Source organism: Elaeis guineensis, chromosome 9 (assembly GCF_000442705.2).
Source record: "Elaeis guineensis isolate ETL-2024a chromosome 9, EG11, whole genome shotgun sequence".
Taxonomy (NCBI): Eukaryota; Viridiplantae; Streptophyta; class Magnoliopsida; order Arecales; family Arecaceae; genus Elaeis; species Elaeis guineensis.
Window position 1 is genome coordinate 24,733,042 of NC_026001.2, and position 21,460 is coordinate 24,754,501.

Below are 21,460 nucleotides of genomic sequence, written 5' to 3' on the forward strand. Positions count from 1 at the left end.
AAGCTGCAGGCAACACCACCCAGCTCTACATAGGCTGGTGATTTCTTTTGTTTTGAGATTTATTTATGACATTTGTGAGTATTAGTATAGGGGACACAATGGAAGATGAAAATATGAACTATGTATGTTGAGTTTCGCAGAGAGAAATAAAAAATTGTTGCTTGGCAACAAACATTAAGCTTTGCACTGATGTGATTTTCTATAATCCTTTTAGATTATTTATTTGGCATTGATTCAGTAAATAATAGCTTCAGTTTTTAGGGGAGATTATGAAAGAACAGAACGAAAACCAATGGAAGTACTGAAAGTTTTCATGGAAATTAGGAAACCAATGAAAGGCTAATTTTTCCAGGTAACTAGAGTTTTCACATATTTTTCCTTGCAAGTTGCCGCCAAAAATATCCTGAAGGGAAAGAGATGCTGTACACTTGTGGAATTTGTGATATTTTCTCTATAAGAACCGAATGAGCTTAATGGTATTAGAAGTAACATTCAAGATATTCCATCTCAGTACTGGGCTTTATACTGATGCCATGAGATCACTATATTGATATGCCTAACACGGAGGCCGAATTGGCATACCAAATGTTGATACGCATCCTATGCACCAATTTAGTACGTACCGTACTACTCGATTTAGGATACTATAGGGTACCTTAGTAAACTATGCACTTCATTGATCTCTTTTTTTGCAATGTATTTAGTATATTGTATTTAACTTCCCAGTTCTTGAATTGCTGTATAAAATATATTTGTTAGTGTTTTTTGGTCTCTGTTTATACCCCTTTAAGGGAACAGTATACAAATTTTGGACAAAGACTTGAGTTTGTTCTCCTGAATAAATAGGGCTAGAACTGGGCCGGATTGGGCCGGGCCTTATCCAGCCCAAGCCCGGCCTGAAATAATTTTTCGAGCTTCGGGCTGGGCTTAGGCTCAATTTTTTTGGAAATATATAGGCCCGAGCCCAAGCCCGAGCCCGAGAACGGCCCGAGCCCAATCGGGCCGGCGGCATCCAATCGCAAAGGTAGGGCTTCTTGGAGGTGGAGGTGGAGGAGGAGAGGTCGTCGAGGTCATCCATGAGGTCTCGGGCGTTGATGACAGCAGTGGGGAGATAGAGGCGGCGGCGAGCTGGGGATCGGGGTCGTCTAGGTTTTTGAGGGAGCCGTAGGTGGTGGAGATAAGGGAGATCAGATGGATAGACTAAAGAGGAGGGAGAGAGATGGAAACCTGGGAGAAGCCGAGAAGAGGAGGCGGAGGAGCGGGAGGGGAAGGTTGTGCGTCAGGGAGCACTATCCAACCCACCCCCCTTGCGAGAGGGCAGTGACCTCATTGATGTTCGTCCGTGTCCGGAGTTGTAGTTCCCATGCTGTCGAAATCCAGATAGAATCCTCATAGTGATCACCCGTCGATGCCGCTCCTTGAGCTTCATCTTTTCCTTCTCCTTCGGCCACAGTCGCCTCATCGCCCCCTGCATCATCCCCTCCCCCCGTCGCTATTGCCATCGATTCTCCCCAGGACCCCAATTGCTTGAAGTAGGGTGGAGGCCCGGGCCAAAATTTGGGCTGAGTTTCGGGCTCGGGCCCGGGCCGGGCTTGGGTCGGGCCAAAGGTCTGCCCGATCCCGGCCCGAAAACAAAACGGGCCTGTTTTTTGGACCTGAGCCCGACCTGAATGGTTTCGGGCCAAGCCCAAAGCCGGCCCCGCCCGATGGGCCTCGGCCGGCCCGAGCCCACTTCCAGCCCTATGAACAAAAATGTTAGGTGTGATATCCTGTTCCAAAGAAAATCAAGCCCACCCAATTGGCCCACTAAGCCTGAAACAAAACCAAAAAAAAAAAGAAAAAGAAAAAGGAGAAGAAGACTCCCAATAGGATCTTCTTCGGCGAATCCCGATTGGAATGGGAGTTCTAGGATCATCGGGGCCCTAGGGCTCTCTATAAATAAGTCTTCCCCCCTTAAGACTCTCCACCGACATCTTCGAGCTCGATATCTCCCTCTTTTCTCCAATTGAGGCCGCGACCACCTTCGCTTGTGCCTGCCGAAAATCGAAGTCAAGACACCGTCAGAGCTTGAGGTAAGCCCCTCTCCTCCTTCTCTTCCTTCCCCTCCTTCCCATAACTTCGTGCACCCTCGCCGGCCGTCCGGTTCATCGAAAAATCTCACAAAACAAAAACTCTATTTTTGTCCCTGTTTGACCAAACTGTATTCTCTCCTTTCCGTCATCGGTGCCATCGTTTGCGGCATCTCACCCCTAGATTTGAACCCACATCTATCTTCCACAAAGGTCATGGTCATCAGTGATCGGCCAATGATCGAAAAATTCAAGAAAAGGGATCGGTTCCCTATTTTTATTTTTTTTTCTAAATCCCCCATCGATCGAGCCTCACTGCCGGCGATCTCTTGCACCCCCACTATCAGCCACCACTGTCGAACCTTCGGCCATGCCACCGCACCTCATTGGAGCATGAGGCACCAAGTCCCCCCCTCGTGTCCCTCCTCTGTTCGGCCAGGAAGAGAAAGAAGAAAAGAAAGAAAGAAGAAGAAAAGAAAAGAAGAAGAAAAAAAAAAAAAAAGAAAAAAAAAAAAGAGAGAGAGTATTTTCTCTCTCCTCTCTCCCCCTCTTTCCCTCCCTTTTCTCTCTCTTTCTCTCTTTAAAATTTCTCTCTCTATTTTTCTCTCTAAAATTTCTCTCTCTAGAATTTTTCTCTCCTACTCTCTCTCTAACTGCATCATGGATCTAAGATAAATTTGAGATAAAAATAAGATGACTTGAAATCGCTTTGAAAATCATACAGTAGGTTGGAACCCAACTCGATTTTTATCCGAAATTTATAGCATCTGATCATAGTTAATCTATATGAGTCATTTTGATATGATCTCTGATAATCTCAATCATAGTTGTACCTTCTGAAGAATACAAGATTCTCTCTCTACTTTCTCTCTCATGACCGACTTTCTCTCTCTAAAAAGATCTATGAATCCTGTATCGAGTCATATTTTCATCTTCTAGGGACTCATGTTGACTCTAACAAGATGATCTAAAATTACTTTGATATCTGTGCTGTATGTCAACTTCATTTGGCTATATCAAGTATCTTTCAAATCTATTATTAATGAATCCTATTGATTGATTTCGACCTTGATCCGATCTATACTTCACGATTCCTCGATCAAGTCACTTGAATCTAACCCTCAGCTCGAAGATCCTGAATTGTCATGATGTCTGGATGGTCCGACACGTTCGATCAACATTCCTCTTTTCTTATAATTTAATCTTATTATATTCATCGAATAGAAATTGATGATGATTTGATATTTTAAATAGGATTAGCTGATTCTTCTAATAAAGTCTGAAAATCTAAGATGAACAGGTAAGTGGATCTTACACTCCTTATTTATTTTTAAATAATCATATTTTTTATGTAAAGAATTATTATTGATGAAATCATATTTTTTTATAAAATAAGAATCAGTATATGTGATGTGAAAAAGCATGTTTTATTATGAGCATTGATTCTATGAATGTGTTTTATGAAAATAGCATGATTATGAAGCATAAATTTTATTATTTTTTATCTATGTATATGTATGTTTTAAGAAAAAGATATAAAGATTTCAAAGGCTCTTAAATAGCTATGAACGAATCCTTCGGAAAGATCGACATCCAGACATCCACACGAAACATGCTCTGCCAACGGATATAAAGTTGGCACATAAAATAAGAACTCTGTCGATTAAGAAATATGGCTCTGTCACGGGTATAATAGTGACCTTAGCATTAATATCTATGAGCAATATTTTGAAACATGATACGAATACATAACAAGAATGATTTATGATTCATGATTGTGAAATATACATGATTTATGCATGCATGATGGGTTTATAACTTGTTTTATTATATACTCTATGAAATATTTATTTTTGTAATATCTGTTACTTTCTAAATATGGTATTAACATGAAAAAATTATGCTTGATCCGATAAAGAAGCGTCGGTTCTACTTACTGGGTTAGTGTAGCTCATATTCTTTTCTTCTTTTTTTTTTATAGAGAAAAAAAGTTAGGACCGATGAAGTATTTAAACATGGAGATCAGCGAAGTAAACTTAAAATTTTATAGCTGAAGTTAAGTTATTTGATAATCACGAACTTGTAGTAAATAATTATGAATTTTGAATATGAATTTAGCATTTGATTTTGGATTCAGATACTCTGAATCAATTTTGTTTAATTAAAATTTGAATTGAATCTTTTATTTTTTTATTTATGATATATTTGTTATTATAATTAAGTAAATGAATGTGGCTTCGTATTATCGTAGGCTGCATCTCTCGATAGTATGGTCATGTTATGTTTCGGATTTAGGGTGTGATATTAGAATATTCTTGGTCTTGATTTTGGCTCATGCAGAGGGTTCAGATGGATGTGCCTATTCAATTTTAAAATATGGTGGATAATTTTTTGAAAGAGGAATACAGCCCCCAAAATTCATTATGGAATTTAGCTGTTGCTACTAGAAGCAAAAGAGGATGCTGCAGTAGAGGACGGAGTGGGAGAGCCGACCATTTCTACTAATACTTTCTATGTACTATTATTGCTTAATTTGAAAGATGACTTTCATGCTAGTCTTCGGGGCTACTGCACCAATGAGCTCCAATTTTGCATGGACAGTTGTTAGTCTGGTTGGTTAGACAGTTATGAAACAAAGCTGGTTAATCATGTTACTCGATATGTCAAAGCTGTAGATGAGTATGTATGCTGGTTTTGGAACGGTGGATCAACATATAAATTAGATTGAAGTCTCGAGTCACACCATCTTATCAATGATTGCTGGTATTTGTTACAGAATTCGATGAATTATGAAGATGGTTCGTCTACAAGGCTATGCAAAATAAATCATCAGGAATAGTTTCAAAGAAGAAACTTCATCTCTTAAGGCATTGATAAGATGTAGAAAGTTGAACCACAGACAACTCAAAATCCTCCAATATTCTGAATATCAGAAATCAAGTCTCACCTACTCTAATTATAAGAGAAAAGAAAAAAAAAAAAAGAATTGTAGTGGAACAATATATTTAAATTACAATTTAATCTCAAATGATTCCGGAACCAACACAAACAGAGTGCTTTGATTTCATAATTACAAATTCAAACATAACAATCCATCAAACATAATTACTGAAACTTGTTCTAATTATCAGAATTTGCCAACACAGTATTCCTGTCAAAAAAAAATCCCACAATTACAAATCGGCATTCATGACCCTACAAATCCAAACAAGAAAAAATCCACAAACATTAGTAAACCTTGTCCCAGTTGCCTAGATTTGCATCCGTTTTAGTAAATACACTAAAGGGATCACATGACATTGTCATAACAATTCTAATGGAGTTCAAGTTGCTTTGGGTTGAGGGTGTAACGTATTATCTTTGTTTGCATCAGAATGGCAATTGATGTAGTCTCAGGTTAAGCTTCGGCCTCAATAGGATTCTTATAGAAATAGGGTAGACCCGACCCAACGCAATATTTGGTTTCCCAAGGCCAACATTAACCCAAGTATGGAACGTTACGGGATACTTTGAGTTAGGCCCAGGCCAGCCAACTCTAGATGTCCAGCGAACGTAACGGCCCACTAAAGATGAGCTGTCTCCCGTATTTCTCCCGCAGCCAATCCGGCGGTGTTTCGAAAAAAAATATGACCGTTAAATAGACCTCAACATATAAATATTCCCAGCCCGGAGCTCCCCCTTACCTTTTCCTTTTCCCTCTCGAACTCGCTCTCCCGCTTTCTATCTCTCTCGTGCGATCTTTTGGTCCTCAATCTTCCGATCTTCGTCTGAGAGGCTGGGAGTCCAAGAAAGTCGCTGGGACGACAATGGTGCCGCCGGGCTTCTCGTTCAGACCGAGTGATGAGGATCTCCTCGTCACCTACCTCAAGGAAAAGCTTTTCCAACGCCCTCTTCCCTGCGATGTTATTGTGGAGGCTGACGTCTATGGAAACCATCCCAAGGACTTAGCTTGTAACTATCTTGAGCTTCTCCATCATCTTCTTCCTTAATTTAGGGTCTCTAACCTTTTCTTTGGTTTTTCTTGGGGGTTGTAATCTTGTGCTGCTCCATCGTCTTCGTTCTTGATTTGGGGTTTTAATTAACCTTTTCTTTGGATTTTCTTGGGATGTTTCAGGGCAGAATATCATGGCAAACAGGGAATTTGAGTGGTTCTTCTTCACTTCTACCACTCGGAAGCATCCTGGTGCAAGCGAAACCAGCCGCGCATCTCGGCGCGCCGGCCTGGGAAGATGGAAGGCCACCAGAGGTGTCAGGACGGTCCTGGATTCCGAGAATAACGCCATCGGGTCAAAGCAGAGTTTTTGTTACATGGAACAGAACTCGAAGGGTGGAGAGGAGAAGACGGTGTGGCTGATGGAGGAGTTCTCTATACAGAATCTTAGAAGGAGAGGGAGTGCTGATGTGATGAGCGACAGCAATAAGGTGCATATCACCCTAAATAACCGTCAATGTTCTTGCAATTTTATCTTTTCTTGATTCTAGGAATTGATGTTCTAATTTTGCATCTCTTGTCCTTTATTGCAGCTGGATGACTGGGTTATCTGCAAGATTTACTTGACTCCAAAAGCTCGGAAGGGTTGCGCTGAAATAAAACCAGTTGTTCATGCTACATTGGAGCCCGCAGCAAAAAGAAGAAGGATAGAGGTGCCTTACTCTTCTCCCTCTCTTCTTCTTCTTGGTCTTCTTCTGCTTTAATACTTTGCTTTGTCTCCTTTGCTGACTCCCACTTGTCTGATACCAGCCAACACGCATGAAAAATCCACAAACATAACTAACAGACAGTGAATTCTCAAACTTATTGATCAGACTATGCAAGATGCTCTCAAAAGGCAGCAAAATATAACTGATACATGGATAGTTCATGCATATGAAATCTTAAAGAAATCCTATAGTGATACAGCAAAAGGAACATATCATAAGAATCCTCTTATCTGATACCAGCAAACATACCACAAACATAATTAATACCTCGTCCCACTTATCTGGATTTGCATTCACGACATACATGGCAAAACAAACTGTGCTGTAACAATTTTTTTAAGACTTTGCTCTGTCTTCTTTGCTGACTCCCTCTTATCTGATACCAGCCCGAATGCATGATGGTCCCACCTGGATTTATTTTCCAGCCAACTGATGAGGAGCTCTTGGATTTCTTCCTCAAGGAGAAGCTCCTCCATCAGCCGCTTCCATGCGACATAATCAAAGAAGCTGATGTCTATGGAAACCACCCCAGCAACCTTGCAAGTAAGTGTGTGTGTGTGTGTAAAGATCAACACCCATGATCCCTTCTTTTTCTTATTCTGTTCTAAATTGGTTGTGATTAAGGTTGCTGACTCAGCATCCTTGTCTTGGATTCCTTTCTTTAGCTCAATTTGCCATGGCAAATAGAAACTTGGAGTGGTTCTTCTTCACCTGGACCACTCGGAAGCATCCAGATGCAAAACAGAGCAAGAGGGCATGTCGAGCTGCAGGCCAAGGTCGGTGGAAATCTACCCAAGCTGTGAAGCCAGTGCTCAATGAGGAGGGCCAGGTCATTGGCTCCAGGCAAAACTTCAGCTACATGGAACGGACCCCCTCGGGCAAGGAGGAGAAAAGCATCTGGCTGATGGAAGAGTACTCCATCCAGAATCTTAGAAGAGGTGGTGATGCAGCTATGTCGATGGACCAAAACAGGGTATTTATTATGCTGCCATGCATATCATACATCTCTTGTTCACAGTTGTTGATGATATATCTTTTATTATTATAATAATTTTGTGCCTCTTATCCTCTGTGGCAGCTGGATGATTGGGTCATTTGCAAGATTTACCTGACGCCATGCGCTCGCAAACAATTGTCTGTGCCTGCAATGGAAAGCAAAAATTTGGAGATGCCGGAAATAGAGAATCAACCTTTAATGCTCCCATGGCAGGATTGCCTGATTTCTCAGCTACCTAGCGATACCCTCCCTCAGCTCAATGATGCATTGGACCGAGAGGTGGAGTCTTGTCCTTGTATGTTGCCTGATAGCTCGCTGCAGCATCCGACTCCTGATGACATAATTGAATCACTACCCATGGACGAGTTCCTTCAACAAACTGCTCATGCACCTGACACCCTCCCGCAGCTCACTGATGCATTGGACCAAGAGGCGGAGTCTTGTGCCGGTGTGTTGCATGACAGCTCGCTGCAGTCTCCGACTTTTGATGAGATTGATGAGTTCCTTGAATCACTACCCATTGATGAGTTCCTTGAATCACTACCCATTGATGAGTTCCTTCAACAAATTGCTCATGCACTTGATGAAAGCCCTGGCATTGATCAGCATGACAAAAAATGCCTTCCTCCTCCTCAGTTGCTTGATTAGAAGCTGCAGGCAACACCACCCAGCTCTACATAGGCTGGTGATTTCTTTTGTTTTGAGATTTATTTATGACATTTGTGAGTATTAGTATAGTGGACACAATGGAAGATGAAAATATGAACTATGTATGTTGAGTTTCGCAGAGAGAAATAAAAAATTATTGCTTGGCAACAAACATTAAGCTTTGCACTGATGTGATTTTCTATAATCCTTTTAGATTATTTATTTGGCATTGATTCAGTAAATAATAGCTTTAGCTTTTAAGGGAGATTATGAAAGAACAGAACGAAAACCAATGGAAGTACTGAAAGTTTTCATGGAAATTAGGAAACCAATGAAAGGCTAATTTTTCCGGGTAACTAGAGTTTTTACATATTTTTCCTTGCAAGTTGCAGCCAAAAATATCCTGAAGGGAAAGAGATGCTGTACACTTATGGAACTTGTGATATTTTCTCTAAGTCAAGAACCCAACAAGCTTGATAGTATTAGAAGTAAGGTACAAGGTGTTCCATCTTAATACTGGGCTCTATACTAGTGCCACCTGATCACTGTGTTGATATGCCGAATATGGAGGCCGGTTTGGCATACCAAGTGTTGGTACGCACCCTACACTATGTACCAATTCAATACGCACCGTACCACTCGATTCGGGATAGTATGGGGTACCTTGGTAAAGTATGCACTTCATTGATCTCTTTTTTTGCAATGTATTTAGTATATTGTATTTAAGTTCCCAGTTCTTGAATTGTTATGTAAAATACATCTGTTAGTGTTTTTTGGTCTCTGTTTATACCCCTTTAAGGGAACAGCACACAAAGTTTGGGCAAAGACTTCAGTTTGTTCTCCTGAACAAAGATGTTAGGATCTTCTTTGGTCTTGGTTTTGGCTCACGTAGAGGGTTCAGATGGATGTGCCATTCAGTTTTAAAATGTGGTGGACAATTCCTTGAAAGGGGAAGACAGCCTCCAAAATTCGTTATGAAATTCTGCTGTTGCTACCGGAAGCAAAAGAGGATGCTGCAGTGGCGGACGAAGCGGCAGAGTCGACCATTTCTACTAATACTTTCTATGTACTGTTTTTGCCTATTTTGGAAGGTGACTTTCGTGCTAGTCTTCGAGACTACTGTACCAATGAGCTCCAATTTTGCATGGACAGTTGTTAGTCTAGTTGGTTAGACAGTTATGAAACAAAGCTTGTTAATCATGTTACTCAATTTGTCAAATCATTTTTCTAAGTATGAAGTAGTTGATTACTACTAGTAACCCTGATGTTCATACTGCGGAAGCTTTTGAAGCTGTTTTCATTAATTTGGGTGATAATTTATTTGAGTCTTCGAGGCTTTTGAGGCTGTTCCTGAATATCACATAGTTTAAATTGTTATCCAAATTATGCTAGCTTTAATTTGATCTGCTAACACTGTGTCTTTGTATATGGATCTATTTTTTTAGCAAAGCACAAAGGAACCTTCAGCCATGTTGAGAATTTGAAGGTCACAGTGAGTTTAGTTGCATGAGTAATTCATAGAGATTGGAAGTCTGCATACCATTGCTTAAGTTTGTGCAGTGAGGTTGTTGCGTGGGTTTATTTAGAATAGAAAAATTTGGTGCATCAAATACCTCCGATCTTGGATTGGTTGGGGTGGTGCACTTTGAATGCATTTTATCACAAAGTCGACCAAAAAAATGAAAAAGCAAACATGGATGGGATTCAAAGGTTTGTAGGCATATTTAAATCTATTACTTAATGTGAATATGACCATATATCTTTCACTCTTGAATTGCCAAGCTGCTTACTGCACTTGTTCTTGCATTTTTATTTAGTTGAATATCCAATATTTTTTTTCTTAACAAAAAATGCTTGATATCTTCTCATCATTTAAAAGTTTTAATATGCTATTTGATGCTAATGATATATTCTGAAATTGCTGAAAATTTATTTATTGTATTAAGTTTAAAATTTAAGTATGCTTAAATTTTATTTTGGTTGAGAAATTGCTATGAATGTGGGCATATATACATGTATGTGTGTGTGTGTGTGCATGCAAATTTGCCAGTGAAGCTGTGGCAGCTATTTGTGATGCCAAGCATAACAATTCAGACATACAAGCAGCTGTGCAGGTATCAATTTGGCAACCTACATTTTTGAGCCTGCATTGCTTGTAAATATTGTATTTATCTTTGTGTCCAGCTTGAACTTTGTTAGTTATTAGAAAACATGTCTGATATCTACTGACTACTTGATAGAATTCTAGGATATTTTACATCTATCCTATTAGTTGGTGCATATTTTAATTGTACATTCATATAGTATTCCAAAGACCTGGATTGTGTACTTTGTTGCCTTATTTTTCTTGGACTGAGTCTGACTTTTTATTTGAGAATAGTTAATAAGGAAAATAACCACTCATTTTATTGTACTTACAATTATTTCAATGCATCCTACTCTTTTTTTTTTTTTTCCTTTTTTGTGGCCAAGTTTTCTGATTTGGGAGTTGTTCTTGGATTCTATTTTTCTGCTACTTTTATCATGTTTGGCTGCCCTCTTTTCTAATCTTTGAATGTGATGAACTATTTAATCCTTACTGGGTTTGTGTGAGAAAACATTTCATTCTGTGAAACCATTTCTGAAAATCTTGGCATCACAATATTTTTTTTTTAATTATTCATTTCTAATTTCATTATTCATAGATTTGAATCTTTGACCCTTCATTTACCTCAGCATTATCATTTCAGTTCTGTTTGCAGCATGCTCAAAACCTTTCTTGTTCCAGACAATTTGATGCATAGTTCGAAGCTAGCATTGTAACCATCTTTATGTAGAACATAACAACTGCAAAGTAATAGGTAACCTGAATTATGCTTTAATCATGGAGTTTGGAAGTGATGTTATGAGGCACATGATGATCTGTCAAGTTACTAGGTGTCCACAAGCATAGATATCTGATGTGTATACAGATGTCTATATGTTTTAGCATGCAACTAATTGGATATATTGCCTGATAATTTGCTAACTTTGGTATGCTAAACTTACATTAAATGACTTCTTCATAGAATTGCCAAAAGTTGATGTGTAATTGGACTATTGGAGTGTCAAGCAAGATAATGAGAAGTCCAATTATTCATGAAATTCAACCTGAAGTATCTGGATAGCACTTTTTAGAACTAGATATCATGGATTAAGTGCTGATTGGCATGGCACAACATGATACAGATCATGCTAGTACCTTATAAGCATGCAGTATCAGCATGGCATTGGCTGCATGTCATTACTTGTTATGCTGTTGTGTGATACATGCCAAGCAATGGCAAGGTAGGAATGACACTACTGTTATGCAAGCAACTTTCTGGCATGCGATTCTTCCATCGATGGGATGTGCAAGTGGAGGTCGGGGCATATTGCATCTTGGAGTGGGGTAGGGTGGTCATGCAGTTCAATGTTTTAGGAAGGGTGGAGGGTATATAGGAGAGGTTGAATCATCATCACAATGTAAGATTCTGTCAAAGTAGAGTACAAAGAAGAGGGAAACTTAGAGTGTTTCCATTGTACGCACTACGCACACTAGTCTTTCCCCCTCATGCCCTTTTTCTCTTGTAAATCAACTCAGATATTACAAAATAGTTATGGATTTGGTGCTTCACATTGTCAGGTGGATATTACATAAGGATCCGGATGGAAATTGACATGGATCAGACTAGTTGATACCCTTATTGTATGTATTTATGCATATTTGTTTGCCATCATCCCGAACTTCATTCTGTAGCTCACAAATTTCATTTGACAACAACTGGCATAATCCATTATCAATCTGAATCTTTTTTTATTAATTATGTATTGCACTCTACATTTACCACTCAGTTACTTTTTTTATGCATCTTTTACCTTTAGATTTGCCTACACAGACCAGCCACTTTGCAGATACCTTCTACCATACGGTCCCCAGTTGCCTCCATTCATCGATTTTTTCCTCTTATTCTTCTACATTTTGCTATTAAATGTCAATTAACAAGGGTTGAAAGAACATAACCACCTCCTAGCTCTTACTCTTTTCTCTCCTGCTAGCTGTTTTTACGAGACTATGATTGGTGATCAAAATTTACCCGGGGACAGCTTGAAATTTCTTATGTCATTTGTTATTCTTCTGGATGCAAGGTCTGCATGCAATGTTGCAAATTAGAGCTCAAGGTTTGTTCTGATGTTCTACAACTGCAATTCAGAATAGCTTTAAGAAAATGAGTTAAAGCTAACAGATAAAAATCCTTCAGGATATATACAATATGTGCTTTTGCATAGGGTAAGAGACACACACTCTCTTGATGATCTATGATTTCTCTTACATTTACCTGTTTATGGCACAGTTGCATAATTTAGGGATAATCAACGTATACAATTCAATAAGAATGAGTGTAAAATATACACCACAGAATTAAGATAATCATGTCAATAATTTTATGGTTCGTCCTTGCAGTGTCAAGTGTTTTCTGTTCCACCTCATTATGTTACATAAAAAGGTTGAAACACTGACCCGCAGTAGTCAGAATCATGCAACATCATGGATCAATTTTATACATTCAGGCATCTTTTCTACGGCATGGGAACATTCACTGATCTCTCTCTTTGATTATTTTTGTTGACTCATCTTTTATTGGTTCTTGTAGCAGTTTGTTCTCCACTATTTTCAAAAAACTCTCAAATAACATGCTTTAATTAACAGAATCATGTCTTCTCGATTGTGGTTGTGTATTGTTAGTCTCATCTGGTTATTTATTGACTGTACTATGCCACCAGATTTTGTCATGGTGTGTTTTATGCTCTTGTTCTTGTTCTTTCATCAATGTGATGGTTACCAAAAGAAAAAAAGAATGCAAGAGCAGGATTGATAAGTCCTTTGACTTAAAATAAAGATTTCCCTTGTTAAATCAAACTTATATGGAGTTGGATCAACTTGCCAATTCGGAAGAACTACCAAAAACTTGTAGAAATGTTATATCTTATATCTAGGCATTATGTCAATTGCTGCCTCTACATGAAAGTTTGATGACTCTTAGAGTTTGTCTGGCTACATAAACTATATTGTAGAAATAAATCTTTACAAAAAACATTGATGGTAAGGCAAGTGCTATTAACTTGCTTTGATGCCATAATCTTCTCCCCCCCCCCTTTTTTTTTTTTATCCATGTGGTCCTGTTTGTAGGTCTACTTGTTGCTTCTTCAAGGCCTTCTGAAAGTTTTCTTTCCAGAAAAATGTGGTGATGATTCGGATGCAGATAAAAACATGAGAGCAATAAAGAAGAAGAATGCTATAAAAGTTCTACTTGAACTTTATTTTGTTGGAGTTGTTGAGGATGCTAGCATTTCTTTAAATATTATTAAGAATCTTACTAGCTTGGAACATTTAAAGGATCAGGATGCAACTTAGTCAAATTTGTCCCTTTTTACCAGTTTTGCTTGACAAGGCAGATATTTCTTAGGGCACCATCAACTTGGACAAGAAGTTCATGATAAGGTACTACCATGCATTTGCTAAATTTATATGCTATTGCTTTTAAAAATTGAGTTAATACAAATAATGGTCAGATCTTGTTTTTCCTAGTTGATGAGCCTACTAATGGGAATTTTGACATTGGTTGCATATGTGTATATATTGTTCTATTTTCATTGTAAGACGATGGAAGCCAATTATTTATGTTATATCCTAGCATATATGCCTTCTAATAATCTGGATAGTAGTGTTGTTGTGGAAATTAAGAAAACCAATGAAAAGCTAATTTTTCTAGGTAAATAAAGTTTTGACATAATTTTTCTTGCAAGTTGCAGCCAAAAAAATCTTGAAAGGAAAAGAGATGCTGTAAACTTTTTGGAACTTGTGATATATATTTTCTTTAAATCAAGAACCTAACAAGCTTGATAGTATTAAAAGTACGGTACAAGGCATGCCATCTCAGTACTAAGCCTCGTACTAGTGCCATCTTGTCACCGCATCGATACAATCAATATGGAGTCCTATTTGGCATATCAAGTGTCGATACACCCCCTATACCATGTATCAGTACCGACTCAGTATGCTCCATCCCATCCAATTGGGTACGGTATGGCATGCCTTGGTAAGGTATGCACTTGGTTGATCTCTTTCTTTTCAATATATTCAGTGTTTTTAACTATTTAACTTCCCACTTGTGGAATTACTATGTAAAATACATTTGTTATTGTTTTCTGGTCCATACATTTTTATCTCTTTAAGGGAATGGTATACAAATTTTGGACAAGGGCTGAGTTTGTTCCCCTGAACAAAATTATTAAGATCTTTCCTAGTCTTTTTTTTTTGGCTCCCACAGGGGGTTCAGATGGATGTGCCTATTTGGTCTCAAAATATGGTGGATGATTCCTTGAAAGGGGAAGACAACCTCCGAAATTCTTTATGAAACTCAGCTATTGCTATTGGAAGGAAAATAAGATGCTGTAGTGGAGGATGAAGTGGCAGAGTCGACCGCTTCTACTTATAATTTCTATATACGGATACTGCCTATTTTGGAAGATAACTTTCGTGCTAGTCTTCAAGGCCACTGCACCAATAAGCTCCAATTTTGTATAGAGAGTTATTAGCAGAGTTTTCAAAACCATCCCGAACCACTCGGTTCGAGGCGTTCTGAACCGAACTGACGGCCAAATGGCCCGATTCGGCCATGAAAACTGGCACAAAAAAAAAAATTTAATGAACCACCCAGTTCGGATCCGAACCGGGCAATATGGGGACCAAATCGAGCGGTTCGGCCTTGTTTCAGACTGAACCAACCGGTTTGGCTATTTTAAGAGGGGAAAGGCTTGAGAGGAAGTCGAAAGGCTTTCTTTCTATTATTTTGATGTAGCAGAGGCATCTTTCATCCCTTTTTCATTTCAAGAATGACTGAAAAATGCATGATCAAGCTTGATTAGAGGTACGTATTCAATCCTAGCTCTCATTCTTCACCTTTCCTCCTTTTTTTTTAAATTCATGAAAAATGGATAAACAAGGAAAAACTATGTCAAAATTTTATTTTTTTGTTTGATTTTAATATATGTTGTAGATCTATGGAAGATCTACAAAATGATACTAAATCATTAATTTTCGTTAAGTATATAATTTTTAGAATTAAAAATATATTTTTGAAATAAAAAATTATTTAAAAAATAAAATTTGAAAAAAAATCGTAAAATCAGATTATAAATAAGGATCTTATAAGCTACCTTCGACATAAATTTGATGTCAATCGATTAACATTTTGATGTATCTTGTGCAAAGTATTCCAGGCCTAAATTTTGAAAAAAAAAAAACATTTTATCGCTCTCCACGAACTAAGAAATTTATATGTAGCATAAATGGTGGGATCCTACATGAGTCTAGGATCAATTTTTTTCATGATTTTTATTTTTTAATATAATTATTTTTTAAAAATAATAAAAAATAATTGAATAATTCAAAAAGTACCTCAGACTTTATAGTTCAAATATCGCTAGTTAAAAAGTGATCAAAGAATTACAAGATCATAGATATACTTAATGAAATTGAAAGAAAAAAAGGGCTACCAACTTATCAAGGCTATCAATCCAAACATCTGGCCTCTCCTTTGAATTATTTGTTACTTCGTAAAAAAGTGACATTTTTTTTGGATTCTCATTCTTCCCAAAAACATAACTTGGGATCAAAGAATTGTTTTATTAATCAAAATTTCTTAAAAAATAAAAAAATTATTAAATACTCCTTAAAAAAAATTGGCATGTGGTTTGACCGGCATGCTTGCCGTACCGTATGTTGGTACGGTATCGAATCGGATACCATACCATATTGATCGGCGATCGGAACAGTGTCTGGTACTGGTTCAGAAAACCTTGGTTGTTAGTCTAGTTGGTTAGACAGTTATGAAACAAAGCTTGTTAATCATCTTATAATGTGCCAAATCATTCTTCTAAGCATGAAATAGTTGATCACTGCTAGTAACCCTGATGTTCAAACTGCAGAAGCTTTTGAGGCTGTTTTCATTAATTTTGGCGATAATCTATTTGAGCTTTCAAGTCTTTTGGGGCTGTTCGTGAATATTGCATAGTTTAAATTGTTATCCAGATTATGCTAGCTTTAATTTGATCTGCTAACACTGTGTTTTTATATATAGATGTATGTTTTTGGCAAAGCAGAAAGGAACCTTCAGCTATGTTGGGAATATGAAGATCACGGTTAGTTTAGTTGCATGATTAATTCATAGAGGTTGGAAGTCTGCATACCATTGCTTAAGTTTGTGCAGTGAGGTTGTTGCATAGGTTTATTTAGAATAGAAAATTTTGGTGCATCAAAAACCTCCGATCTTGGATTGGTTGGGGTGGTGCACTTGGGATGCATTTTATCACAAAGTCAACCAAAAAAAAAAAAAAAAAACAAACATGGATGGGATTCAGAGGTTTGTAGGCATATTTAAATCTATTACTTAATGTGAATATGACCATACCTTTCACTTTTGAATTGCCCAGCTACTTACTGCACTTGCCCTTGCATTTTTATTTAGTTGAATATCCAGTTTTTTTTTTCCTTAACAAAAATGCTTGATATCTTCTTATCATTTAAAAAAAGTTTTAATATGTGATTTGATGCTAATGATATATTCTGAAATTGTTGAAAATTTATTTATTGCATTAAGTTTAAAATTTAAATATGCTTAAATTTTATTTTGGCAAAGAAAGCGCTATGAATGTGGGCATACATACATGTGTGTGTGGGCGTGGGTGTGTGTGCAAATTTGCCAATGATGCTGTGGCAGCTATTTGTGATGCCAAGCATAGAAATTCAAACATACAAGCAGCTGTGTAGGTATCAATTTGTGCAAGCTTTTAGTTCAAATTTGAACTAAGCTTGATTTAAGTTCCAACCAATTTCATTTTGGTATAGGAGTATCAACATGATCAGTTAGGACAGTGTTGGGCTGGAACTGAAATTAAGCTAGAATTAAACTTAAATTGATGATCAACAAACAAAGTTTGAAATTAATTTCTAATCAAGCTTGATCAAATCTAAGCTTGACCAAGCTGAGCTCAAATACAACCTTGTCTATTCTATCCCCACTTCCGTTTGTGCAATTGCGAAAGTCAAGTATCCCTTGTAGTTGACTAGCTCACATGCATGGCACATGTTAAGAGATTAAAATATGTAATCCCAAGATAAACTTTGCATATAATGGAAATGTGGTTTACACTTTGTGTATAATCTATCCTCTTAATCATGTGTACTAAGATTAGCCATTTGCGTGTCGACATAGTTAGAGCATATGCACATACATAGACCCACTCACAGAAACAAATATATGTGTGTGTGTGCACTCTTTTATTTTTTTATTCTCTCTTTTAATTGGAGAAGAGGGATGGAGAAGGTCATCCCACGTTAAATGGTTAAAATTCTGAGTTGTCATTAGTATGCTCAACTTCATATATAACTCTTCATGGTTAAGATAATTAGGGATTTAAGTTTGATCAAGGTTTTGTCCTCAAGCATGACTTAAAAGTTAAGTTGGAGCCTCAAGTATAATGTTTAGCATACCTTCTTTATTATTTGTTTGATTCTAATTAAACAAAAGTTAATTTTGCAGTCTGAAGTATAAAAATCAAGCCTAGATTCTTTACTATTTGTTGGAGTCCAACCAAGTTTTTGAACCAAGCTGCAAGTCCATCTAAAAAACAACCTTAAATCAAGCCAAAGTCAATCAAGTCTGTATTAAGTTTGGTTTAAGCCTAGTTCAAGCTTGAGTTAAAGTTTGGAGAGAGGATAAAAGGGAATTAAAGATGAGAACCAAAGTTAGAGAGATGGAGGGGTGATCAATGGATTTAGCTTTCTCATTCTATAAAATAATGGGTATATGTTCCAACACTTGTTTGCTTGGATACTTATTTGTTTTAACCATAGGTATGTAGAGGTAGATATAGACTGAGTACAGCTAGGCTATTTAGAGTTCATTAGAGCCAGATCGAAGTTAGAAAGATGTAGGTTGAAGTCATGGTAATAGATTTTTGGCTAGGGCTTTAGGTTATGAGAGGGAGAGACAGAATATTCATAAGCTATGTGCTTTTAAGCCTTAAAATTTTTAAGATAGCTAAAAAGGATAAAAAGAAAAATAAAGAATATTCTCGATGCGTGTTTTACTATAAAAAAGGTGGTATAAAGGCCGAAATCATACATTTTAATATTTTCGAGGGTATCCAAGCATCAAAAGATAATAAACCACATGGCTCTCACATAGAATACAGGCTATGTAGGGTTTGTATTTGATTTCGTATAAATCCATTAATCATTTTTATGGTTGATGATATGGCCTAGTTGGTTTAGTGGATCACTTTTGAGAGTTACAAAACTCGATGCAAATTTGGTTGTTAAAGATTTTATCAAGGATGCTATTTTAGGTAACTATCTAATTCGGGGTACGCCAAATCGTTCTGATGGCCTACCTGCACAATTCCAGCATAAAAAAGGTAAACCAATGAGGAGAGAGAAGAAAAGAGAGGAAAAGAGAGAGAGTGGGGAGGGAAGGAAAGGCAAGATCGGGGAGGCCACCAAAGACCTACCGAAGCCAGTGGAGGGCCGTCGAGGCCTCCGAAGCTTCACCTTCCTCCATAGAGAAAAATAGAGAGAGACAAAGATATAGAGGGGGAGTGGGCAAGGAGGCCGATGATGACCGCTAGAGGACCATAGAGGCCCCCGAAGGGTGGGATCTTCCTCCTCGCCCTCTGTTGGATTTAAACAGGGGAAACTGCCCCTATTTCAATCACGATCCATTTTATTTTTTTTACGATCCATAGTGAAGTTGGCAACTCTATTGCTAGCTTTACTCTCTCTATCTCTCTCCAGTTCTCCCTCTTCCCTACTTACTTTGCTACGTCAGTTTGGGTTTGATATGGAATAGTATGGAGGTGTACTGAACTATACCATCAGCCAACCGGCATAAGGTCCGATTCCAACACAATGAACTTTGGCAAGAAAAATTCGAATTGGTTGAAAACTTATGGCTTAGAGTAGGTCTTAGGAGAACATGTGGCTAAAATTTGGATCTATTTGTTCATTTAATACGATTCATATCTAATCAAAAAGCTAACCAATAAGATAGGATCAAGCTCAAAAGGTGATTTTCATGAACACTCAAAAATCAAGTTAAAATGGATAAAATTGATTTTCTAGAAGGGTTATTTATGTCTAATAGGTGTCTCTTGCACATTTTATGTGTGGGTTGACTAAAGGTGATCAAGAGTTGACTTGAAATTTTGAAGCACTTCTAAGTATTTTGGGATAATGGCTATAGGAGTATATGTTAAGTTCTTGATTTAAGATTTGAATCATCAAATGAGCTTCCAAAGAGGGTGCCTTTAGGTATCTATGAATATATTTACCATCACCGCTTTATGTTTGCATCAATTAATAATGCTCATGTGATATTTAAAACTAATCAAAAACATAAAATCTAAAAATCTAAAATTGTTTAGTAATAAAACTTTCAAAATTCAGATATAAGGATTTCTTAGTTTCAAATAAAAATATTAATTCTAAATCTAAAAAGTGCTAGAAATGAATCTCCCATTTATACCCAATCAAATTTAAATTTACACCACCTCACTGCAACAAGAAGAGTTATCAACGACATTTTGAAGTGTCACTTTAAGAAAAAATAAATACCTCAAATACCTTTTCCATCATTTTGTAACATTTTCGTAAATATCAAGTAGAAATTCGCAAAAATAAACCATATAACCAAAGATTCTAACTAGTAATACCTGGTTTGAATGGTAAGACCTTAATTACCAAGTATAACATGTATTATTGTCGTGGTCTTCGGAGAACATGTAGTTAAAATTTAGATCAATTTGGAATTCATTTGACAAGATTCACATCTAATAAAATTGCTAATAAATTAGATAGTATCAAGCTCAAATAAGTGAATTTTGCATGAACATACAAAAATCAAGCTAAAATGGATAAAATTGATTCTAGAGGGGTTATCATTGGTCTCTCTTACATATTTTATATGAGGGTTGAGTAAGTTTGACGGATAGTTGATTTAGAATTTTGAGATACTTTTGAGTAAGGTTTGCAAACTCCGTATCGAAACTCGTGCCGATCAGTCAACGGTATGGGTCCACATCAGACCAAACTGGCATGAATCGACACAAGCGAAGAAAACAAATCGGGAGGAGGAAAAGAGAGAAAGAGAGAGAGAGAGAGAGAGAAAGGGAATGAAAGAAAAGGAGGGAGGGGAAGATGTTGGAGAGGCCATCGGATGGCCGCTGGACGATATACTCCATGCTTGTGGCGCCGCGAATATGAAATAGTGGTGATGCTTCTGTTTCACGATTTTTTTATAAAAAACCTAGAAAATAATGAAACAGTAAATACATTGCCGGCTTCATTATTTTTAACTTTTAAAAAAAAAAATTCAAAAAGTGAAGTCAGCAAACCTATTGCCAGCTTCACTGTTCATCGACATTTTAAAAAAATACGGTGAAGGAATAGGGACGGTCGCTAGCCGATTCGGGCCGATACAAATTCACTACTTTTGAGCATTTTGGGTAGTGGCTATGGATGAATAAGTTAAATCATCATAGGAGCTTTTAGAAAAAGTGCCTCTAGGTGTCTATAAATATATTTACCATCATTGCTCTTGTATTTGCATGATTCAATGTTGCTCATATAATATTTTGAACTAATCAAAAAATAAAATTTAAAAATATATAATTATTTAATAACAAGACTTTCAAAATTCAGATATAAGTATTACTTAGTTTCATGTAGAAATACTAATTGTAAATCTAAAAAATGCTAGAAATAAATCTCCCATTTATATCTAGTCGAATTTAAATCTGCACAACCTCACTATAATAAAAGAAGTTATCAATGGCTATAAGAAAAAAATAAATACCTCAAATATGTTTTCAACATTTTTGTGTATTTTCTTAAATATCCAATAAAAAAATTCTCAACAATATATCATATAACCTAGGATTCAAGCTAGTGATACTTGGTTGAAATGGCAAGCCCTTAACCGTCAAG

The 21,460-nt window shown here is 37.1% G+C and overlaps 1 pseudogene; it reads left to right on the forward strand.

The window, feature by feature from the left end:
• The first annotated feature begins 5,875 nt into the window (after positions 1-5,875).
• LOC140851537 (NAC domain-containing protein 86-like) lies at positions 5,876-6,627 on the forward strand (annotated as a pseudogene).
• Positions 6,628-21,460: the final 14,833 nt, after the last annotated feature.